Source organism: Ailuropoda melanoleuca, chromosome 1 (assembly GCF_002007445.2).
Source record: "Ailuropoda melanoleuca isolate Jingjing chromosome 1, ASM200744v2, whole genome shotgun sequence".
NCBI classification, from domain to species: domain Eukaryota; kingdom Metazoa; phylum Chordata; class Mammalia; order Carnivora; family Ursidae; genus Ailuropoda; species Ailuropoda melanoleuca.
The window spans coordinates 119,105,170-119,131,316 of NC_048218.1; the positions used below are offsets into that span (position 1 = coordinate 119,105,170).

At 39.0% G+C, this 26,147-nt stretch overlaps 1 long non-coding RNA gene across 1 annotated transcript in view; it reads right to left on the reverse strand.

The window, feature by feature from the left end:
* Window positions 1–4,263: 4,263 nt before the first annotated feature.
* The window catches only part of LOC117803288, a 102,058-nt gene continuing 80,174 nt past the window's right edge, over window positions 4,264–26,147 (reverse strand). Inside the window, exons 2-3 of the long non-coding RNA XR_004626971.1 lie at window positions 5,555–5,684; window positions 4,264–4,601 (exon numbers count right to left, since the gene is read on the reverse strand). This is a non-coding gene — a long non-coding RNA (uncharacterized LOC117803288). The remainder of the gene's footprint in view (window positions 4,602–5,554; window positions 5,685–26,147) is intronic.

Genomic DNA, 26,147 nt, shown 5'->3' on the forward strand with positions numbered 1-26,147 from the left:
ATTTATCAACATTAAATTTCATTACTATCTTTATCCTCTTCCCAGAAATATAACGATCTTAGAACACTGTGGCTCCATTCACCTCCTTCCCAAATTGCATGCTATTTTTATGGTGTATATTATTTCTCACTATGTCAGAAGAGTTATTATGGATTTAATCAGTCAATGCTCATTAAATATTACCCAATATTATTATTTTGTTTGTTCTTTGTTTTTCCTGGCATTCCAAATCTTTACCTGAAAATTCCTTTCCTTTCAGCCGATGGACATATGTTAGAATCTTCTTTAGTGAGTTCTGTGGGCCACAAAACCTATCAATTCTTTGTTTCTCTAAAAATATTCAACCTCATTTCTGAAAAAATATTTTTCTTGGGCATAGGTTCCTAGGTTGAATAGTTTCTGCATTTAGTTTGTTTGTTTGCTTGTTTTCCTCTTAATACAAGGAAAATTCCACTGCCCTCTCTTCTAGTATCCATGTGGCTTTCAAGAAGTCTCCTGTCAGTCTGACACACTATTGAAGGCAAGTTGACTCTCATCTCTTGCTCACTTTAGTACCTTGCTTTGGCATTCACATTTCCTCGTATTTCAATGATGTACAATCATATTTCAATTCTTGAATCTCTTGCTCTGATAATTCTCATAATTTTCTCTTCAAACATTTCCTTTGCCACATTCTTTCTCTCTTCTACTTCTGGATCCATAACTAAGAATAAATTAGATCTTTTCGTGGTTCATTTCCCCCTCTGTTTAGCCCCCTTCATTTTTCCCTTCCTTCTCCTACTGAACCACGAGAGACTATGACTCTGGGAAACAAACTGAAGGCTTCAGAGGGGAGGGGGTGGGAGGATGGGCTAGCCCAGTAATGGGTATTAAGGAGGGCACATATTGCATGGAGTGCTGGGTGTTATATGCAAACAATGAATCGTGGAACTTTACATCAAAAAAGGATGTACCGTATGGCGACTAACATATCATAATAAAAAAAATTTAAAAACCTAAAAAAAATTAGATCTTTTCACTCTGTCCTTCATGTCTTTTAACTCCCTTTTATGAATACTGTTTCTTTGTCTTTTTGTGCTATATTCTGGATAAATCCTTTAGCTCAATCTTCCAATTTACCTTCTGATTTCCAGCTTTGTCTGATGTTTTCAAACACAGACACACTGAGTTTTTAAATTTTCATCAATATGTTTCCTTTCTAAAAGTATTAATTCTTCTTGCAAACGTGCTTTGTTTTTTTTTTTACAATATTTTATTCTCTGTCTATGCAAACTCGCAATGTATATTCTATTTACTTCAACTTTGTGAACATAGTTGTTTTGTTTCTGTGTCTAAATTTCCACATAGAGTGTTCAGCCCTGTTTCTCACTCAAAGATATCTTCTTTCTTCATCTGATTAGTCATTTTAACAATGTGAGCTGCTAATTTTCCTATGTGATTTGCATGTGTGTGTAAACCTTGTAAGAACTGAGACAAAGGTAGATACTTTTGAAAAGGATTATTGCTTTCCTCTGCCAGGTGGCATCCAATCTAGGATTATTTAAAGAATTCCATCTGAAGTTTTTGGGGCCATCCAGATGCTATGAAATTAGGGCAGCAAATCCACATGAGAGCTAGCTTGTAAATATAATTTCTCAGTCTTGTCTCCCCTTCCGCTCGGTGCCAAGATTTGAGACAGGCAATTTTCTTTCTCTTTTTCTCCTTTTTTTTTTTTTTCTTTTCCTTTTTACCATTTTCTGGTAGGAAGGTGGGAGAGAGTTTATTTCTAGTTTACTCTCATACTGAAGATATAGTCTCTTGGTGTTCCCGCTTTATGGAGGCAGTTTTCCCATTTGACTTTTACTTGGAAGGGACCTGCGCTTTGCTTTCTGGCCTCCATACTGCACAGGATCATAAAAGCTTAAATGGTCAGCTTCTGCAAATCTTCTCAGGGTACAAATACTGGATGAAATGCTGTGCCTGCTTCTCTAGGTTCTCATGTTCGCTTAGATTTTGGCCCAAGTATTCATTATTTCCTTGCTAGCTCACCAAAACAATCATTCAACACATAGTTATGGAGTGCCTGCCATAGGCCAGCTCCTTTCCTATGTGCTGGGGGTGCCGCAGTGTTAAGAAACAGACAACACTTCCCTCCCCTCAGGGCATTTATAACACAACCATTGAGTGGTAGTTTTAAAGAGATTTTTAAAAAAATATTTCATCTGGTTTTTTGTTTATTGTCAGTGCTTTGCTCTAGTACCTAGTGACGTATATCAAAAACCAACTATCTTTCTTTCAATCAGGCCTTATAAAATGTAGGATAATGACAGTTTTCAGGATTCTCTGTCTCTCTGGTTTTTGTGGGGTTTTTTTGTTTGTTTGTTTTGGTGTTTTTTGTTTTTTTTTAGGTGCCTTGGATTTAATGCTTTGAAATGAGCACAGGACTAAGAAATGGGAAGACTAGAAGTTAGCCCCATTTTACATCTTAGCAAGTACAAATGTCAGACCTCAATTTTCTTCCTGGGTTAAATGGGTTGGTCGTGTCTCCACCACAGGGCGATACAGAGGCACTAACGATACAATGTTAGCAAAGGCACACTGTGGAGATTATTATCCAGATGCCAATATTGTATTGTTTTTGACCTAGAAAAATAGCCCTAAAGGAGTTAAGTGTCATGTCCGAAGTCACACAGTAATAACGTGCTGCTCAAATCCAAATCGGTCTCTTTTGAGCAGGAAGGTAAGGTGAGAGTGGGAGAGTATAGTTCTTTCAGTTAGCAAGGTTCACTCAATAACAGGCTCTTAATTTTTCCAACTTTTAGGGAGAAACAACACTCCTAAATTCACAGGACCGCCCCATTATGCCTTACCCCCATTCAATGGGGTGTAAGCAACAGCAGAGTGTTTGCTCTGAAAAGCAATCGTAAAGCTCCAGACTGTATATTCTTTTTTTTTTTTTTAAGATTTTATTTATTTATTCAACAGAGATAGAGACAGCCAGCGAGAGAGGGAACACAAGCAGGGGGAGTGGGAGAGGAAGAAGCAGGCTCATAGCAGAGGAGCCTGATGTGGGGCTCGATCCCATAACGCCGGGATCACGCCCTGAGCCGAAGGCAGACGCTTAACCACTGTGCCACCCAGGCGCCCCCAGACTGTATATTCTCGCAAGCAGAAGGAAAGAGAAGATGGAGGATGTGCGGGCCGGGGACCCAAACTCTCTTTAAAGTCCTATTTTCTAAGGACTATTGCATCTGGGCCTACTTTATTCCCCTGATATCAGTGAACACCCACACGGAGGCGTCTCAAAGGCACAGTGACTGTCTGGTGGGCCTCTTCTGTGTTCTGGTAACGAGGGAAACGCTGACTGAGGCATGTTTCTCAGGAGCTTGAAGCTCCTCCGTGCCATTTGGTTGTGACGTACAGCAGGGTAATCGAGACGGCGTTCCAAAGTTCTGCAATGCACCTGGGTCAGCTGCTCCCTAGGTTGAGGCCAAAGTCTGCAACGAACTAGCTAATTATGTGTTTCTTTCTGTGTGTTCACTGTCGGATTCTGGAGAGATTCAGAACGCACTCAGTGCTTCTGGCCCAGCGCTCACGTTGCTCTGGAAACACAAGTCCACGGACTAATGGAATTCACAATCAATCCCGGACAAAGTGTTTATTTATAATAAAAAGAGAATTTTTCTAATAAAGAGAGGCAGATGTTCACCATCTTGAGTCATTTCAAATGTGCTTGGACTAATTCAACGAGCTTCAAATGGAGGATCAGAGGGCGAGCCCTGTTTTCCTTCTATCCTTCAGGGTCACATTAAATCCATGTTGCGCTTTCTGACAGATTAGAAACAGGCCGCTAAATGTACTTCTCAGCTTTGAGATGCAACTTTTCTGCTTCGAATATAAAACCCCTCAGTTTTGCGTTCATGGTTATGATTAAGAGTTATAATTTATGCTACATACCCTTTTATTCAAAATCTCAGACATCCGGGGAGGCTGCTTAAAAGCTGATCATTTCACCCTCTCTGTTTAAACTATGTATTCACCCTTAAGCGCCAATGGTATCGAGGTGAGCAAAACCGAGGGATGCGAAGAGACCCATTCACAATTTTCTAACAATAAAAACAGATATTTTGCGAACAGAGAAAACGGTGCTACGTGAATTAGACTCCCCTGATCCCAGGCACGATGTTGGATTCTGTTTAAGAAGGGTACCTTCGCCTTAAGTAAAGTGAAACTGGCAAATATTCAGCCCCAACGCAGACCAACTGATTAACAAGTTGCCTTAGTGCAAACAGAGGCTCAAATATTTTGACGTTACCATTTTTCACAGAAGTCTTTCACTAAACCTGACCACAGCTGTCCTTGAGGCCAGATGTTCGCTGTAAAATTCAGTGAATTTAATATACCATGCCAGCTCCCTGCCTCCTTAGACAGGCTGAAGCCCACAGCGTCTGCGAGTATTAGCTTTACATAGCTCTGCTTGCGGTGTCCAGATGCCTGTTCTCCTCGGGGGGGTTGCGCGGTGGCTCAGATTGCGGCCAAGTGTGTGCACAGCCACTGCTTTCAGAAATTCTGTTTCGATTGAAGTGAAGGAACCCCACAAATGCACTCGATACTGGCTGATCCTGAAAGTATTGGGACGAAGTCAAATACCTTCCCTTCTTATCACTGTTAAGCCGCCCAAGCCCAGTGCATTGTGGCCTCCCCAAGTGTGCTTTTCCTGCAGGGTCACAGGACAGGCGGGCACCCCCCTCCCCCGCACGCCTTGCAGGAAAGCGTAGCAGTCCACAGAGTGCAGAGTTGCTGGGGTCCTCTGCTCCCCACCTCCCGCCAGTGCATTTTCTGGTCTGTTAATTAGAAACTCAGGACTGCGCAGATGCCTGTCTGTAAGTCCTCAGGGTGAATTCACAAAGCCTGGACAGCAGTGATGCAATGGAAAGAGCACAGGCTTTCAGCATTGGAAAGACCCAGGCTTAAATCAAGCAACACCACTGAATTCCCTGAATGCCCGTTGATTCCTGCCTAAGCCCTACTCCTCCCGACTTAAAGCAGTAATTTTCAAGCCAGGTTCAGGACTGCTTCAGGGTCTGCAAATGTCTGGGTGCCTTTTTTAAAAGATGCATTAAAAACTTTTAATAAAATTGTAATTAAAAGGCACAGACACTCCAATGTGTCAGGTACCCTAAACCGCCCCATTGTTCTTATCGACTGCCCTTAGCATATGTGAAATAATAAACCTCTACTCATAAAGTCCGACTTTAATCTATACTGTATGTTGGAATCCCAGGTAACGTTTCGTGTGAGAAAAAGGCCTCCACTGTTTAAAATACTTGAAAGCCACTGCTTAACAGCACGATTCCAGTGCTTCCAGAGTGTTCCTCCTCTCCCGGGGACTTGGGCGTTGCGCATCCCCTACGACATGCCGCAGTTTTAAGGTGCTTAACTTTCACATCTCTCTTCATCCTTCCTTTAGAGGTTTCAAAAATGACAGGGGTGTGGGACAACTTTGGCAGAGCACATCCTTTGTGCTGGGTTGGGGACAGATAGCAGGGAACGGGGCGGGGGGCAGGCTGCTCACCCAGGAAGCCCCTTGGCGGAGGAGTCTTGGGGACTCGAGGGTTGGGGGGGGCGAGCTTTCCAGCAGAGGGAGCAGTCCTGGAGACGTGGAAGCCAGCAAGGCATTCAGAAGTGGGACTTGCTGGGTATGCCTGGCAGGAACATGAAGAAGAGAGAGGGGTGAAAACATGCAGAAAACTAGGCAGTGAGCAAATAAACGATGCAGATTTTGTATGGAAATGTGTTTGGATTTTATCCAGTAAGAGCTCGGTAAGCCAGGAAGCATATATATACATAAAGTCGGCACACACAATGTTGCATTAGTGTCCCGAGCACAATATAGTGATTCGACAGCGTTATACATTCCTCTATGCTCACAAGGGTGGCTAATTTTCTTTTACAAGAAAGACATTTGGAATCTCCCACATGTGTCACTTGTATTTTCCCAATGGTGATGTTACTCTTCCCTTTTTCAGCTCAGATAGTTAAATGATATACTTTTTTTTTTCTTTCTTGGATCAAATAGGTCAAATAGAGCTGTTTAGGTTTTGACTAGTCTTTGTCACTTGCCAGCGTGACTTTGGCCAAGCCCTTGAACATCTGAATGGAGTTTTCCTAGATCTGGCACCATTTCCTTGGAAGCAGACTTTAGCTCACAGTAAGGGAAAACCTCGTTAGCACATATTCTTTCTTCCTAAAACACTCTTTTGACTTGTCTTCATCCCAGACTTCTCTTTGTCTTAGCCCAGTTGTGCTCGGCCCAGACTACATTTTACTCAGATCCTCCGGCTGCATCAGGCCCCTGAGATACTTTCCAGGAGCACTCGGACTTGCCGGTAGCAGTTGTCACACTTGTAATGATTTGCAATTGCTTGCTTTTTCTTTTAAAGAAATGATCTCCGATGCTATAGCCTCTGGGCTCTGATATACATGAAAAAGTCCATCAACTGTCTTCATAAAAGCACTAGGAAATAAAGTCAGATGGCCATGGAGAAATCTGTTAACTTGATTTTTCTCCCACCTTTCTTAGTACTTGTTTTTATGCTTAGATGGCTGAATCACTAATTTTTAGAGTTTTATTGAAGTATAATTTACATAAAATAAAATATGCATGATTATAGTGTACGTCTGATAGGTTTCAAAATATGTATATTACCAATCAAGATAATGAATGTATTCACCATCTCAAAATGTATCCTTGCGCTCATTTGTAATCATTTCATCCTGTCCCCGCCTCCCCTCTCCAGGAGACCGATGATGGGCTTGTGTCATGGCACATGAGCTCGTGTATTCTGGAATTACGTATAAATGGAATCATATACTATGCGTTCCCCTTTTTTGGCCTGACTATGTTTACTGAGCCTCATTACTTTGAGATTCATCCAACTTGTTGAATATGTGAACAGTTCACTCATATATATATATTTTTTCATTACTAAAAAGTGTATACCACTGTATGAATATACCAGAATATAAATCCATTCACCTGTTGATGGCATTTGCATTATTTCCAGGTTTCTGCTATTGCAAATAAAGCCACTATGAACATTCGTGGGTGTGTGTTGATGATACATTGGAATTTATCAAAATAAGAACTTCTGCCCTTTAAGTGACACTGTTTAGTGAATGAAAATACAAACCACACACCAGGTGAAAGCATTTGCAAACCACGTCTGAAAAACTCTTGTAACCAGAATATACGTATATATTTGAAAGTTGCTAAGAGAGTAGATCTTAAAAGTTCTCATCCCCCAAAAAAATTGTAGCTATGTGAATTGATAGATGTTAACTAATCATGTTGCAATATGTATATTCACCAAATAATCACGTTGTATATTTTACTACAATGTTACATTTCAATTATACTCAATAAAACTGGAAACTATATAAAGAACTTTTAAAATTCAATAATAGAAAACAAAAAATCCTAGGGCGCCTGGGTGGCTCAGTTGTTAAGCGTCTGCCTTTGGCTCAGGGCGTGATCCCAGCGTTCTGGGATCGAGCCCCACATCAGGCTCTTCTGCTATGAGCCTGCTTCTTCCTCTCCCGCTCCCCCTGCTGTGTTCTCTCTCTCGCTGGCTGTCTCTATCTCTGTCAAATAAATAAGTAAAATCTTTAAAACAAAACAAAACAAATCCAACTGAAAAAAAAAATGGGTAAAAGATTTGGTCAGACATGTCACCAAAGGAATCATTTAGAAACATTTGACGCATTGAGAACATTTTGGGTCTTGCGTCCAAGCTCTGTTAGACCGGCCCAGAGCAGCATTTGGTCTAGAGCTAATTCTTTCCTAGGACTTAGCCATCTGAGTGCCGTCCCAAGTGGCCCATGAATTCTGAGGTTTTCCAATCTGGCTCTTGGGAACAGAACAATTTCTGGCCCTGTGCAAACGTCAGAAATTATTTTCCTAAATCCTTTCAGTGGTTCTCAGGTAACTTCCTCACTCGTGTGGGCTGACCCTGGAGGAGGGTCTCCCACCGATCTCCCGAGTCTCTCTGGGCATCTCTCTCCTCTCTGGCCTCTACCTTGCCTACTCCAGGCACCTGGCCTCCCGGGAAGCCCATCCCCATCTCCTCAACTCAGGGAAACCACTGGCTCTGCCTGGGGGCCCTTCTCCTACCCTGTGGCACAGAAACTCTCCCCAGGAAGAAAAACTGGGCAATCATAGAGCACATCTCATTTGTTTTTCAGGGATCACTATGGTTTGTTGCCTGGAAGGGGGAGAGTGGGTCTGATGTCTTGAAAACCTTTGTTCCATACAGTTGGTCCAATGGTTTAGTTTCAGGAGGGAGAGTAAATCCAGTCTCTGTTACTTCGTGTGAGCCAGCGTGGAACTCTGAATGATGTTCTTAACCTAATAGTTACTGAACACCCTTCCTGCCAGTTACTGAATCCTCATGAAAACCCTCTAAGATACAGACATTTTGGTCCCCCAGAGAGGTAGCAAAGATTGCTGGGGAGAACACAGTTGGAAACTAAAAGGATTGTGATCTGAACTCTGGCAGTCTTATTGCCAGCTCCATATCCTTAAATAAGACACTATCCAGCCTATTCTTGAAATGTGGCACTTTAATCAGCATTTCTTCCATGTACAAATTCTATGTATATTTTTTCTGGAACAGGGTATACTTTATTAGGTGAAATTTTATGGGGCTCCTGGGTTGCTCAGTCGGTGAAGCATCTTCCTTCGGCTCAGGTCATGATTCCCAGGGTCCTGGGATCGAGTCCTACATCGGGCTCCCTGCATTCTCCCTCTCCCTCTGCTGCTCTCATGCTTGTGCTCTCTCTCTGACAAATAAATAAAATATTTTTTTAAAAAAGTGAATTTTTGTCCTTACAATTTGAATACACTTTCAAGTATCTGTTCTTTGAATTTTTTTTAAATTCAGGTACATCAGCCATTTGAGTGTAGGATTATCTTTGAAACAAATACTCATCGATGGCAGAATGACTAGATGCCATATTTTCTTACCAAGCAACAGCAGTCACAATTAGATGGTCCTGTGCTATGTTGCATTAGAGAGACATCAGATGGAAAAACACAGACCTCAACAACTCTGAGTTAAAAAGTGATTGAGGACAATTGGACACAGTGTGAGAAACTAGGAATGTCTTAACTAATTTATCTTGTTATAAATCTTGATAATGCATCCTTTTCATATGCACCAGAACCATACGTGGTATAAACCAATCTGTGCCTATGATTAAGTGAGCTCTATCAGTAAATATAAAAATGCTAGGAAATTAGACAGCATTGGGTCATGGTGTCATTGGCAGCATTTTTTCCCTTTTTGAGCCGTACATAAAATAACGACGTGTCTTCCAGTTGTGGTAGCTTTGATTTAATGAAATACGGTGTCATCTATCTAAACATTTTAATTTTTTTCTGTTTCCCCTCCGCACCAATCCTTATCTAAAGCCTTTATTTCAATAATTAGATTTCAGACCTGGCATTTCGTTTATTATAGTGCCTAATATATGTGTTTCCAATATTGCTGTTCTGTTCCTTATTTTGTTTCTTTAACTGTAAAATCTCTATTTTTTTCAATTCATGCCATTGTTTTTTACTATTCCTTTCTCTGAGCTCTTTCTTTGAGAATGAGTTTATATTAAGTTCTATGGTGGTAAGGGAATTTCTTTCATTTCCTTGGACTGAGTTCTTGCCTATGGAATTAATTTCCCAGAAGGACTTTCTCACTTTATTTTTTCTACTTAAGCTTCAGCCGGATTGCCCCCCATCCGTCCCTTCCTTCCTCCTGTGGGGCCCTGTCCTGGCCTGCCCCTGAAACTTCAGCCGGTCAGATTCCCACCAATTCTTCAAAGTCTGGCTCAACTACTCTGTTAATAATGCTTTTCATGATTTTGTGGGAGTGATAAGACTTCCTTCCTTCTTCCACCCTTCATGGCACCTTTGTCATCTTTGTAGATCTTTCCAGATTCTCCCTTGGAATTTCATTATTAGGGTCACTGTGCAATAGGGTTCTCGTTTTGTTTTGTGTTTAGCATGCCTTTGTCTTCCCCAGTCAGAGGAAGGTGACTTGTATATAATAGATTCTTGAACAAACATTGGTTGATTTGAATTAAACTAATATACCTAAGTTATATGGAAAAACCCCATCATATGAACTGTTAATTTCCTAACATGATTTTAAAATCATTGAGGAGTTCTTAATACATCTCAGAGAGTGATTCTCTACCTTTAGGACATGTGACAATCACCTGTGTAAGTAGTGTGTGTTTGTTTTAAACAACAATCCTTGGTTCCTGCCAAATCTGCTAAAACTGTCATCATTGGAAATGAGCCCCCAAAAAAGTGTTTTATTTTATATTTTAAAGATTTTATTTATTTATTTGACAGAGAGAGAGACAGCGAGAGAGGGAACACAAGCAGGGGGAGAGGGAAAAGCAGGCTTCCTGCTGAGCAGGGAGCCCAATGTGGGGCTTGATCCCTGAATGCTGGGATCATGACCTGAGCCGAAGGCAGATGCTTAATGACTGAGCCACCCAGGCGCCCCCAAAAAAGTGTTTTTAAAAGCTCTACAGAGAATTTTGCTCATAAAAGGTGAAAATACTGGTTTTAGGAAGTCAAAAGATTTTCTTCTGAGCTGTATGTAGATTTGGGGACCTTTCTTAGATCTCCTAATAACTGAGCATGTGTCCTAATTAAGCGAAATGGTGCATATGCCACAATAGCCAAAAATCTATCTTTCCCAGGAGGGGAAAAAGGTAGAACAAATAAAATATGGGGCTACTATAAGCCATTTCTTCACAGATTCAACATATACATTGATGTAAAAATAATCCAGCCCTGACAATTTCTTCTTCCATAAATACTGTGGCACAAAAGAGAGAACCCCATATTATAATGACCTTGTGCCCCTGCATTAACATAAGCTCCAATGTAAGATTATACTTTCTGTTGACTAAGAATAAAGCACTTTTCTCTTTCTTCCTTTTTCTTTCTTTCTCTTTCTTTTTCTCTTTTTTTGCAGTCTCTGATTTATTTTGTGTAAATAGTCTGGAAACATGATTTTCAGCATGGCTAGCAAAGCATGTATGGGCACGATTGTAAGAGCATATTTACACACCACCCCAGGTAAGTCATCAATCAGGTAATGTGCACAGTTCTCTACTATGTACTGAGTAACCCTGTGTTAATCACCCTAAAGCATCAGAGTCTTTATTAAGAATTCATGTGTTGAAGTTAGTGTCTGTACAAATTTCAGAGTAGCCTCTAGGGTTCCCATCCTCTAGAAATTTGGAACCTCATGTGGATGAAAGAATGTGGATATAAATGAATTTATTTAAGTGACATGGAATTGATAGAATAAGTATTTTTCCTTCCCATGGGTTGTAAATAAGCTTGTCTTTGTGGATCTGAGACAACTAATGAATTTGCACAAACCATTCAGCAGACGCACTATGAATTTTCTATAAAGATGCAGACACTTGAAATGCCAACCTTTGGAAACAACAGGATTGCAACCTCTGAGTTTTAGGAAAGAGAATGAGTCTGGACTTACATCACCCATATTTTCTGTCGTGGCATCAGATACCTGATCACATGGACGTAAACCTGTGGCTTACTTGTGAGCAGTTCAGAGTTCATCAATGTTCACACAGGTAAAGAACACCTTCTGAGTGAGTTGAGTTAGAAAAAGATTCTATACTTAGTGCCAGTTGCTTTTTGAGCCCCTAGAACATGTTCTTTTTGGCAGCAGAGTCTGGGGAAGATCCTTTTGTATGATCTGTTTCTAGGATGTAAGGTTCCAGAGAGCAGAAATGCATTTATGTCCTGGTGCAGCCCTAAGTAAATATTCTATGCAACGCCTTCCATGTAAAATCTTCTGTGTGTCTTTTTTTTTAAAACAAGCCCTTGAGGACGAGCTCTTTTTTTTTTTTTTTTAAGATGTTATTTACTTATTTGACAGAGGGAGAGAGACAGCCAGCTAGAGAGGGAACACAAGCAGGGGGAGTGGGAGAGGAAGAAGCAGGCTCCCAGCAGTGCAGGGAGCCTGATGTGGGGCTTGATCCCAGAGTCCTGGGAAGGCAGATGCTTAACGACTGAGCCACCCAGGCACCCCATTCTATGTTTTTTTAATACTTAGTTCCTACTTGTAAAGTAAATCAGTTCATTATAGAACTTTGGAAAAATTTTTAAACCTAAAGGAGAATATAAAAATTATTGATGATACCATTAACTGGAGATAATCATCATAAACTTTTTTTTCTTTAACGTGTGAGTGCTTTTATAAAAATGGCTCGGTACCTGTACGCGTACACTTGAGAATCATTGAACTTGTATGCGTCAAGTTTTTGGCAACATATCACAAGTGTTTTCTCATATGATTAAATTCTTTGGAACCATGATGGTCAGTGGTTACATAGTTTTCCAGCATGTAGATTTACCATAATTTGTTGGGCACATACCCTATTTGGGATCACTAAGGTTGCATTATTTAGTCATTTTTGGTAAAAATAAATAACACAACTATGAATGTCATCATATATTAGTCTTTTGACCTCACTGATTATCTCCTTAGCATAACTCTTTGAAATGGTTATAGAAATTAATAGCGAAATAAAAATGTTCAGGAATGTCCCTTTACTTCACTCTTGATAACATCAATTATCATTCTTTTCCATACTTTCCAACTACATAAAAAGTAAAATCTCATTATGTGTGAATTTGCACTTAATTTTTTATTTGTGCGTAACAGCATGCTTTCACAAATGGATAGTTTAATAAATTAATTGTATGTGTTATTTATGCTTTTGGTTGTCCTTTTCTTAGTGACTTATAAAAGCACTTTATATATTACCAATAGGAAGCATTTATCTGTTACGCAAATTTTTCCCCTTTGCCATTTCACCGTAAATGTTATAATGCTTTTGATGTGCAGAAGATTTACATTTTTGTATATTTCAACACACTGATTTGTGGTTTATTTTCTAGCTTTCATTCCTACAATGCTCTTTGTTAACTGACATCACTTATAATCATTTCATTTTAGTCCTTCTTTGGCTTTAGATTTCAGGTAGGTTGAATTTTTTAACCAATCTGCAATTTATTTCAATGTAATTTGTGAGACAGAAATTGAATTTTATCTTTTACCAATTGTCTTGTTATAATTTATTCAATCATGGTTTCCCTCTCCAGTTATTTTATATACAAATTTTATGATATATTAAATTTTGTTCCTGATTTCTTCAGTTAGAATATCCACTTCTTCACACTTCACATGTCCTGAAGCTTGATACTACCTTATATGTGATAGAGTAAATCTCTTCTCTTTATTCTTTTTTTTATATAAATACTTCTCTTTATTCTTATTTTTTTCAAATCTCAAGGCAATTTCCAGTAATGTTAAATTTGAAGTAAACTTTAGAATCTTATGAATAAGTCCAAAGAGGGGGAAAGATAAGATTTCTACCAAAAGTAAATAATTAAAATTTTAAAATAACTTGGGAAGAAATCTGTTTATAATATTGAGTTCTCTAACACATTATGTGCCCACACAGCACAGAATTATGTTTATACAAATATATCTCTTTTTCAATAAAATAAAATCTTCTTTTATGTCTCTTATCAAAGTTATAACACTTTCTCATCTAGAATAAGTGTATTTCATGTCATATTTATCCATGTGTATTTTAATATCTTTCTTGGGATTTTTTTTAGTTGTTGGACTTACGGGTTGTTTTCACTTTTGGGCTGTTTAATGCTTCTATGAACAGCTGTGTGGAAATTTTTGTGTAGATATAGGTCTTCATTTCTCTTGGGTAGACAACTAAGACTGGAATTGCTGGTTCACATGGTAACTCTGTACTTAACCCTTTGAGTGACTACCAGACAGTCTTCCACAACAGCTGCACTATTTTGCATTTTTACCTGTAGTGTATGGGGTTTTATTTTCCCCATCCTTGCCAACACTTGTTATTATCTGCTTCTTTAATTCTAGCAATCCTAGTGGGTTTGAAGTGGTATCTCATTATAGTTTTAAATTAAGATTTTGATGATACCTTTAAACTAGTTATTGCTGTTATATATTAAAGCTATAGTAACTCTTATAACAGATTTTCCTAAGACCTCTTCCCCCTGTGCCTCTGTCAGACATATTGGCTGATGCCTTGTGCACCATTAACACTAGTGGACTGTCTGCTATTCTCCAGCTTCCACGTGGGAGCGTCAGGGCAGTGCACTGCTTACAAATGCAGGTTCTGTGCCCAGACTGCCTGGAGTCAAATCTTGGCTCTGCGGTTTACTTGCTGGTATGACCTGGGAAAGTTATACCCATTGGGTCACAGATGTCCCCAAATTCTTGGTATTCACAGATATGATTTATGCAAGAAAGACAAAAGAGAATTTTAATGAGTGTACACACACTGAAAAAAATAACCTTAATTTTATAATCCCCAAAGCGGCAAGTTGCATAAACATTTAAGTTGAAATCATATCCTTTCAAGCATATTTGTATAAGCTTAATGACTCTCCACTTTAGTAAGTTGCTTTCAATACACAAATCAAATACTGCTATCCATTTGATGAAAAAAGATATTTCCATAGTATTTTTGTATTTGTTTTATATATAATTATCTTTTTCAATGAATTCCAATTGATTTTTAGGAAATAAGTATCATCTACAAGCAGTAACATACTAGTAAATGTTTAATAATTGGCTCTGGAAAATGTATGTATATACATATGTGTGTGTGTGTGTGTGTGTGTGTATACACACACAGGCTTATAAATTCCACTGATATAAAGGATTGTAACACACAATTTAAAAATACAATTTACAATACTTTTTATTGAAAGTCCTGTACAGTCAATTGATCTCACAGAATGCTTTCATTGATTTTTACCAAACTCCTCTGTTTGAAACAACCGCGGTTGCTCTTCAACCATGAATCGAAAAGTGGAGTTGCAACGCAATTTATTTCCCCCCAAATTTATTGTCATCAAATTAGGTGCATGGTGTACAGGTGAACTCTTTCTCACCCTCGATCAGGGACATTAATCTGTAACATACGACTTTCACTGCCACCAGGGTTGTGTGGCTCAGGAGATAGGCCAGCGTGTCGTCTGTGGCTGGAGTACATTCATCCCTTCTGTTCCGTTTATTGCAAAAGGAGCCGTTGAATTACTCAACGGGACAGAGTTTGCTCAGTAACAGCTAAGGCACTGTTCAGATATATCAGCCAACTGGAGTATTGGCAATTGCTAGGGAAAGTTAAATTTTATTTATTATTTTCTTCTTTCCATCTTCTCCATGTAACTTCTGAATTTCTCATACATGTCTACTATTTTTCCGAAGTGATTTTTACAAAAGCTGATTTATCATGCTCTCCTTGTTTTGTTTATAACCCTTCAACCAGCCAGTATATATTTTTATTCTCAATGCAGACTCCCCTGAGCCCTATTCATGACTGCTCAAATTTGTTTCAAAGATAAAATGTCCTATTCAATCATTTAGAATGGAACATGAGAGAGTCTCTAAATTTTCCTCCTGTTCGGGCAGCAAGTTACTCGGCTGTTCTAGAGAACTTTTTTCATTGACATACAATATTTTTTAAGACAGTTGACCATTTTTCTCTTTGTGCTCATCTTTACATACTGATTTATAGTTAAATAGGAGTTACAGCTATCCCAAGAATGGGATAAACACCTTCCTGAAATTTTTGAATGCAAATGAAAGAAAAAATGACATTTACCATACTTCCGCGTTAGTTTACAAAGATACAGCAAACATAAGCAGCCACTTGATAATCCCAGCATACTTGGATTCTGATATTTCCTCACTGTGTTTGAGAAAACACAGGAGTGGACACAAGGTCTGCTGGTGATTGGCTTTCCTTTGAGCAAAGCCCAAATGCCAGGAATACACAATGGCAGGAGACAGTGCCCTCGCCTGGGTCTCCCTTCATGCCCTAGCCACACAACCATTTTGACAACTTGCAGAGGGCAGAGGGCTCCAAAAGCCCCAGGGGTCTTTACTTACCTCTAGGTCTTATTTACCTAAATTAGGAGACCTCAGAGGGTTTTATTAGCGTCTTCTCTGATTACTTCCTAGGCAGCTGTTCCTTCTCAGGAATGGAGTCTGACTTCCATTACTTCCTGCTAACTATATTCCCTGACGTTCCAGCTGGAACCTGAAAAGCTGACCTAAAGTTCCAGCTGGCCCTGGGACTTTCACAAAATGATCTTCTTTCCCTTCTTTCCCTCTTCTTTTCCTCCCCTCCTCATCTTCTCCACCCAGCATCTCTCTCTTTCTTCTTTCTTCCACACAGTTTCCTGATGAGCTTTTGTCCGGCCAAATTATCGCGATGCATGTAGTCAATTTCATAAGCCATCATGATTCCCTCATGTAACCAGAAACTTAATATATTAGTTTCCTATTTATCCTGTAACAAATTACCACAATTTTAGTGGCTTAAAAAAACACTAATTAATTAATTAATTATATTGTAGTTCTGGCGTTCAGAAGTCCAAAAAGCATGTTAAGATGCTAAAATCAAGGCTTACATTCCTTCTAGAGACCTTCTAGAGGCCTTTCTGACTCCTTGCTTTTTCTGTCTTCTACAGGTGGCCCGCGTCCCTTAGCTTACGGCTACGTCACTCAACCTCTGCTTCTATTGGCACATCTCCTTCTCTGATTCTCCCGTCTTCTTCCTTCCTTATAAGAAAACCTGTAATTACATTAGGTCCACCTGGATACAGCAGGATAACCTCCCCATCTCAAAATCCTTAACTTAAATACACCTGCAAAGTTTCTGTTGTCATGTTTAAGGTAACATATTCACAAGTACCAAAGGTTAGGACATGAACGTCTTCGGGGGACTGTTATTCTGCCTACCACACTTACTCTCTATTATGCATATCTTATGCTGCCATTTCTGTGTTTGTGTGTTTATTTTTGCAAACAAGGTCACCACGAGAAAAAGGCTTCTGAACATCTGTTTTAATTTTGTATATATATGCAGTGATTTCTGGAGTGGAGCAAAATATGAACATGGAAGATTGATCATCTATTTACCATAATGTAAACAGTATCAAGAAAATCCAAGCATTCAAATATCCTTATTATAAGAAAAATCTGAGGTCTTGCTTATGAATATAGTCAATCTTATTCTTGACCAAATGAAAGCAAAAATTATCCTGACCCTTGGTTAGAATCTGGGGAAGAGCTCAAAATCTTGGATGTAAAATGGTACAGTTGTTATGTTTAACAGAAGGGATTCTAAATCTTATGGATTGCTTATTATTTTACCTAATAATTTAGGGACCCCACGTGAATATGAACTCAATGGAGGACCTACTCTTGTGTTTCATGGTATCAGAAGACAAACTGCAAGTTACTTTGGCCCCTCTGATCAGTCTACATCAGTCCTTTGTAATACAGACTGTAAGTCCCATATGGAACCTCATATTGACCGCATATTATTAATGGCTTCTATATACTAATCCTTTTTTTTTTAAAGATTTTATTTATTTATTTGACAGAGACAGAGACAGCCAGCGAGAGAGGGAACACAAGCAGGGGGAGTGGGAGAGGAAGAAGCAGGCTCATAGCAGAGGAGCCTGATGTGGGGCTCGATCCCATAACGCCGGGATCACGCCCTGAGCCGAAGGCAGACGCTCAACTGCTGTGCCACCCAGGTGCCCCTATATACTAATACTTCTATATACTAATCCGTCTCTCCCTCTTCTACTTTTCATTCAACCTGGTCTTGTAAAAAGTCGAATTGTGACTTTATTTAAGTTTGATACCTCTTTTTGAACATGATTGTACAATTATGGGCATCTGTTTAAATTACTTTTTCTGGAAGTTCTTTATGTCCTAAGGCAGTTTTGAATTCAAAAGACTTAATGTTGAATCTGTCAGTCATGATGGGGGAAAAAAAAGAGTTGTAATTTCAGTTAATGAAATTCACCAAAGACTTTAGATTGAATTTAATCAGATCAGGTCAAACATATAGCATAATAGCTTTATACTGGTGGTGAAATAAAATGTTCTCAGAAGAGACTAAAACGATATATCAGGTTATACAATTTGAGATGTTTCCTTATGCAACAGAAAAAGCTTAACTCTGAAACAGTACCCTATCCACAACTTTCTGACTCCAGTCTGGGTGGAATGAACATACTCTACCCTGTGACACTCACACTGACCGAACTATAAACTCTGGACAGAATGCATGAAGTAGCTATGACTCTGAAAAGTAAGTGATAGCAGGTATATTAAGAAAAGAGACCACAATTTGATGTAATATGACACTGGCAGGAGTTTCTCATGTCTTCTCCTCCAGAATCATTCCACCCATACTCAAAAACAGTCAAAACCCAGAGGTATACAGTGGGTGGAGGTGGGAATAACTCGAAGAGGAGTCCTCTCTTATAGGTCCAAAAGCAGGAAACAAGACTCCAAGTGTCATAAAGAGTAAGAGGAAATCCCTCCTTTGTTTCTCTTCTTTCTCACTGCAGGCCCTAGACACCACCATGGTGGCACATTTGGGGCAAAGATGATGGCATCAGTGGCTCCAAGGGAAACACTCTGAGGGGAGAAAATTCACTCTGACAAGAGAAGCCATAGTCACAAGACTGTAGGGGAATTGTGGGACAATTGCTACTGCTATTTTTTCCTCAGTTCCTGTGCTTCTCGGTCCTCGAACAGATGTAGTCATGAGAATTGTGAAGCAAATCAGAGAAAGTAGAGTTTTGGCTTTCTGGCTGAAGTATTGGGAAAGACAGAGAGGGGTAGAGGCTCATAGAAACATTAGCGAGATTACAGAGTGGAGGAAGATGAAGAGATCAATTCCATAATGTTGCCTATGAACTCCCAGTTTCATCCGAGAGCTGTTCATGAGTGCGTCTAATCTTAAATAGCACACCCTAACCTTTAAGAACTTCAATAAAGGGCAGACCACAGCTAGGTCTCGGATTGGCCACCAGGGCTGTGCATGTGGAACAGACCTAAGTGGCACTGAAAGGCCCAGGAAAATGAATGAAAATAGAAACCACAGCTTAAAAAGGTGGATCAGAAGCATGGACTAAAAGTCATCTGACTCTTGATCTCAGCTAAGGTCTTGGTCTCAAAGTCATGAGTTCAAGTCCTACATTGGGCTCCATGCTGGGCATGGAGCCTACTTAAGAAAATAAAAATTGAACTAACCAGGGAAATCACCTGCTGGAACAAATACACAAAAAGTCAGCATTTTCAAGATTTAAATAAGACCCACAGACTCACGATACAATATTCAAGATGTCCAGAATATGATCCAAAATTGCTCAGCAAATGAAAAACCAGGTAAATCTCAATTTATAATGGAAAAAGCAATCAAAAGCAGCTATTACAACCATGCTCAGAGAAGTAAGGCTGAAACATTTTTGAAACAAATAGTAAGATAGGAAGTCTCAGCACAGATATAAGAAAAATATTTTAAAAAGGACCAAATAAAAATTTGAGAATGAAAAATACAAAAACCAACATAAATAATCCAGTAGATGGAGCAAATAAAAGAATGAAAAGGGCAGAAGAAAGAGTCAATGACTTTGAAGAAAGAAATTATACCATCTGAACAGCAGAGAGAAAAAGATGAGAAGAAAATGAAAAGACTTCTGGAAAAGGTCAAAGGTGTAACATGTATGTCATCAGACTCCCAGAAGGAGAAGAGAAAGTATGGCACAGAAAACTTGCTTGACGGGGCGCCTGGGTGGCACAGTGGTTAAGCGTCTGCCTTCGGCTCAGGGCGTGATCCCAGTGTTATGGGATTGAGCCCCACATCAGGCTCTTCTGCTATGAGCCTGCTTCTTCCTCTCCCACTCCCCCTGCTTGTGTTCCCTCTCTCGCTGGCTGTCTCTATCTCTGTCAAATAAATAAATAAATAAAATCTTTAAAAAAAAAAAAAAGAAAAAAAGAAAACTTGCTTGAGGAAAAAATAAAAAAAAAAGAAGCCTCCTTAATATTGAGCAAAAGACGAACTTACAGATTCAAAAAGTACCGCAAATCTAAAAAAGTGCAAAAGTAGAGAGATCCACACCCAGATGCATAATAATCTAACAAGGTATAAATTAATGCAAGAGAAAGAACTTGAAAGCATCCAGAGAAAAAACAATGCATTACCCAGTAGGAAACAGCAGTTGGAATGACCATGTGTTGTAAGTGAAAAGGTTGGGCGATAACATTATAAAAGTGCTGAAGGGAAAAAAACTATAAATTGAAAGCTGCATATCTAGTAAAAATATTCTTTAGGAAGAAAGATGAAATAAAGAGATTCTCAGATAAAAAGAAAGTAGGAATCTGTTGTTAGAAGACCTGCTGTATAAAAGAAATCCGAAAGTGAGTTCTTCAAGCTTCTGCATCGCAAAGGATGGGGAGATAAAGACATCTATGTGGTGGGAAGTTTTCAACATTCCACTTGAACTGGTAAAATATCAATCCCAAGTAGAGCTTGGAAAGTTGAGTTTGTATATTGTAATTCTTACAGCAACCATTAAAAAATTATACAAGGAGGGGCGCCTGGTGGCACAGCGGTTGAGCGTCTGCCTTCGGCTCAGGGCGTGATCCCGGCGTTATGGGATCGAGCCCCATATCAGGCTCCTCCGCCATGAGCCTGCTTCTCCCTCTCCCACTCCCCCTGCTTGTGTTCCCTCTCTGGCTGGCTGTCTCTATCTCTGTCAAATAAATAAATAAAATCTTTAAAAAAAAAGCATTTAAAAAAATTATACAAGGAAATACAGTCAAAATTCATAGAAAATTTAAAATGAATCTCTCAAAAAATTCAAATAATTCAGAAGAAAGCATCAAAGGAGAAAAGAAGGAATGAAAAAGAGAGGAAACAGAATACAAAAGGCAAAATGGTAGGCCTCCATCCAAATATCAAAAATAATTACATGAAATATAAATGATCTCTGCACATTAATTAAAAGACAGAGGTTGTCATGATGGATAAAAAGAAGATTCAGCCATATACTATCTAAAAGCAGCCCACTTTAAAATAATGATATGGGAAGTATAAAGGTAAAAGGATAGAAAAGATTTCCCATGCAAACGATAATGGAAAGAAGACGTGTGTGGCCATATAAATATCACATAAAGCAGACTTCAGAGCAAGGAAAATTGCTTAAACTAGAGATATTGCATAATGATAAAACTCAGTAAACACAACAACCTAAGTGTTTATATATCTAACAACAAAGTTTTTTTTTTTTAAAAAAGATTTTATTCATTTATTTATTTGAGAGAGAGAGTGAGCAAGAGAGAGCAAGCACGAAGCGGGGGAGGAGCAGAGAGAGAAGGAGACTCCCCACTGAGCAGGGAGCCTGAGGCAGGGCTTGATCCCTAAACTTGATCCTGGGACTCTGGGATCATGGCCTGAGCTGAAGGCAGATGCTTAACCAACTGAGCCACCCAGGTGCCCCATAACAAAAAAAACTTTGAAGTACAGGGAAAAAAGTGACAGAAATAAAAGAACAGGTGAAGACTTCAAAGTCTTTCAATAATCAATGAACAGGGCAAAACAAAGACAGAGCAGGAGACAAAGCAAAATAACCCCACAGCCAAATGGATCTAATTGACATTTAGAGAATGTTCTTCCAACAACAGCAAAATATGCATCATTTTTGAGTGCACATGGCAAAAATGCATAAACACAGACCATATTCTGGGTCATAACACAAACTTAATGATTTAAAAGATATAAAATCATTAAAAGTTTATTTCCTGACCATAATGGAATTGAACTAAAAATCAGTAACTGGAAAATCATAGGAAATAATAGAAACTCTTCATCCAAACTCTTGAAAATTAACATACATCTAAATAATCAATTGGTTGAAGAAGGAGTCTCAAGGGAACTTAGGAAAATAGTTTGATACTTATACATATCAAAATTTGTGGGGTACAGTCAAAACAGTGCTTACCAGGAGATGTATCACATTAAACTACCATGCTAGGGCAGAGATGTCTAGGAACCCTTCTGCTTGAGGGATTGCTGTGCCGGATGGAGAAGTTCTGGAGCAGAGGCATGGAGTATGCCAAGTTGTGTGTTCAGGTTCTGTCAGGTCTCAAGGATTGGACATGAGCTTAGGGAACCTTATGTAGTGAGAAGTTTATTGGAAGACCATACAGAAGATACAAAAGAAAGCAAAAATCAGTTTTAAAAAGTTGTTAGCACATACATGCATGCCTCACGAGAAACTGACCTGTTTTCATCATTTTTCAGGGTATAACAAACACATGGGCTTTGGGGATATTTAGGTTCAGATCCAGGATCTGCCATTTATTAGTTAGATGATCTGAGGTGACCTACTACTCTTCAGTCCTTGACACACAGCAAGCCCTCAATAAATGGTAGAGATTGGGGGCGGTGGTGGTGATAGCAGAAGCAGGGAGCAGCTTTCGAAATGCAGCAGCACCCCTGCAGTCTGTGTGCTGCTGATTCAGTTCCTCTATTTCTGCTTCTCACTGCTTCTTTCTTCTCCTCTGTCATTTCATTTCCCTCTCTTCAGACCCTTCTTCAGGGTCCTCCAGGATCCTGCATTAAGACTTATTTGGATGACATGATACTATATATAGAAAACCCTAAAGACACCATCAAAAAAAAAAAAAAAACTACTGGAACTGATAAATGAATTCAGTAAGGTCACAGAATATAAAATCAATATACAGAAATCCATTGTATTTCTATACACTACACTAAGAGAAATTAAGAAAACAATCCTATTTACAATTGCATCAAAAAGAATAAAATACCTAGGAATAAACGTAACCAAGGAGGTGAAAGTACCTAGGAATAAACGTAACCAAGGAGGTGAAAGACCTGTACTACAAAAACTATAAAACACTGATGAAAGAAATTAAAGATGACAAACAAGTGGAAAGATAGCCCACGCTCATGGATTTGGAAAACAAATATTGTTAAAATGTCTATACTACCCAAAGCAATCTACAGATTTAATGAAATCCCTATCAAAATACCAACAGCATTTTTCAGAGAACTAGAAGAAATAATCTTAAAATTTGTATGGAACCACAAAAGACCCAAAACAGCCAAATCAATCTTCAAAAAGAAGAACAAAGCTGGTCACAATCCCACATTTCAAGATATACTACAAAGCTGTAGTAATCAAAACAGTCTGGTACTGGCACAAAAATAGACACATAGATCAATGAAACAGAATAGAGATCCCATAAATAAACCCACAATTATACGGTCAATTAATCTCTGACAAAGAAGGCAAGAAAATGCAATGGGAAAAAGTCTCTTCAATGAATGGTGTAGGGAAAACTGGACAGCTACATGCAAAAGAATGAAACTGGACCACTTTCTTAAACATACACAAAAATAAAATTCAAAAATGGATAAAGGAACTAAATGTGAGATCTGAAACCATAAAAATCCTAGAAGAGAGCACAGGGAGTAATAATGCCTCTGACATAGGCTGTAGCAACATTTTTCTAGATGTGTCTCCTGAGGCAAGGGAAACAAAAGCAAAAATAAACTATTGGGATTACATCAAAATAAAATGCTTCTGCACAGCAAGCAATCAACAAAACTAAAAGACAACCTACAGAATGGGCAAAGACACTTCCAAATGACATATCCAGTAAAGGATTAGTATTCAAACTATGTAAAGAACTTTACAACTCAACCCCAAAAAGCAAATAATCTAATTAAAAATGGGCAGAAGACATGAACAGACATTTCTCCAAAGACGACATATGGATGGCCAACAGACATATGAAAAGATGCTCAACATCACTCATCATCAGAGAAATGCAAATCAAAACCACAGTGAGCTAAAATAAAAAACCACAAGAAACAACAAGTGTTGGTGAGGATGTGGAGAAAAAAGTCCTCTTGCACTGTTGGTGGAAATGCAAATTGGTGCAGCCACTCTGGAAAACAGCATGGAGTTTCCTTAAAAACATTAAAAATAGAATTACCTTATGATCCAGTAATTCCACATTTACTCAAAGAATATAAAAACACTAATTCAAAAAGATATACGCACTCCTATGTTTATTGCAGCATTAGTTACAATTTAGCCAAATTATGGAAGCAACCCAAGTGTCCATCAATAAATGAATATATAAAGAAGTGGTATCTATATACAATGGAATATTACTCAGTCATAAAAAAGAATGAAACCTTCCATTCACAACAACATGGATGGATCTAGAGAGTATAATGCTAACTGAAATAAGTCAGAGAAAAACAAATACCCTATGATTTCACTCATATGTGGAATTTAAGAAACAAAACAAAACAAAAGAGACAAACTAAAAAAACAGACTCAACCAAAGAGAACAAACTGATGTTTACCGGAGGGGAGGTGGGCGGGGGGGAATGGGTGAAATAGGTGAAGGGAATTAAGAGTACACTTACTGTGATGAGCACTGAGTAATGTATAGAATTGTTGAGTCACTATATTGTGCACCTGAAACTAATGTAACACTGCATATTAACTATACCAGAATTACAATGCAATGCAATACAATGCAATGCAATACAATGCAATACAATACAATGCAATGCAATACAATACAATACAATACAATACAATACAATACAATACAATACAATGCAATACAATACAATACAATACAATACAATACAATACAAGACTTGTGTGGGGCATGAGCCAGGGTTCCATGATTTAGCAACACCAATAGCATAGGGAGATAGCATTCTATGCTGAGGATTCAGTAGCCCAGTTCCTTCTCACCAGGACCCCATATTGTAATAGTCTCATCTCAGGTATGAGCAGAGGTTCAATGTGTAAAAGCAATGCAATACAATACAATACAATACAATACAATACAATACAAGACTTGTGTGGGGCATGAGCCAGGGTTCCATGATTTAGCAACACNAAGAGTACACTTACTGTGATGAGCACTGAGTAATGTATAGAATTGTTGAGTCACTATATTGTGCACCTGAAACTAATGTAACACTGCATATTAACTATACCAGAATTACAATGCAATGCAATACAATGCAATGCAATACAATGCAATACAATACAATGCAATGCAATACAATACAATACAATACAATACAATACAATACAATACAATACAATGCAATGCAATACAATACAATACAATACAATACAATACAATACAATACAATACAATGCAATGCAATACAATACAATACAATACAATACAATACAATACAAGACTTGTGTGGGGCATGAGCCAGGGTTCCATGATTTAGCAACACCAATAGCATAGGGAGATAGCATTCTATGCTGAGGATTCAGTAGCCCAGTTCCTTCTCACCAGGACCCCATATTGTAATAGTCTCATCTCAGGTATGAGCAGAGGTTCAATGTGTAAAAGAATGATGTCTGACCAACTGTCAATCTGGCTTTCCCATATCACACTGTTGCTGGGGATGGCATTCCCCTTATTGCAGTTTACGAAGTAGGTTCTGGTCCCTCTGAATTTTAGGATGCCACTTTCTCTAGCATAGCTAACATATAGCAGAACTGGCTTAAGTTTTTCCTTCAGTTTTCATCCATACTTAACGCTTGGTGGAAGTTCCAAGAGGCAATGGAATAATTAAAAGCAGGTAGAAAAATCCAGCAACCAAAACATTCCTTATAAACAATCAAGAGTAGACCGATTTCTTGCTCATTTGGATTGTCAGGGAGTCTCGGGGGAACCTTCAGAGGATTACTGAAACTTTAGAAGCTCTGTTGGCCTCATTCCCTCAAGCCCTCAATGCTGTGGCAATCTGCGCATTAGAAACCGTTACACATCTGCTTCCTTGGATGGAGTCTGCATGGATATCCTGGACTATCTCAGGGATGTGAGAAGAGTTCTGAAGGCAACAGACATCATCCTTGAGGCAGCTCCCTCTGGGGAAGGGCCTGCTCAGCCTCCCGCTGTAATCCATTCTGGTGTCTGCAACCCAGGACATTTCTGTCAGAAAGGATCTCCTCACACAGACCTGCATCCCCTGTGTAGTCACTCAAGCCCCCTTCTGAGAGTGGGAGAACAGCTGGTCACCCTCAGCAGAACACGCACCCGCTGTTGGCATTTTTAATACATGTTGAGATTCCTGGAGCTGCCAAGATATTTGTGGAAGAGTGTGTGTGT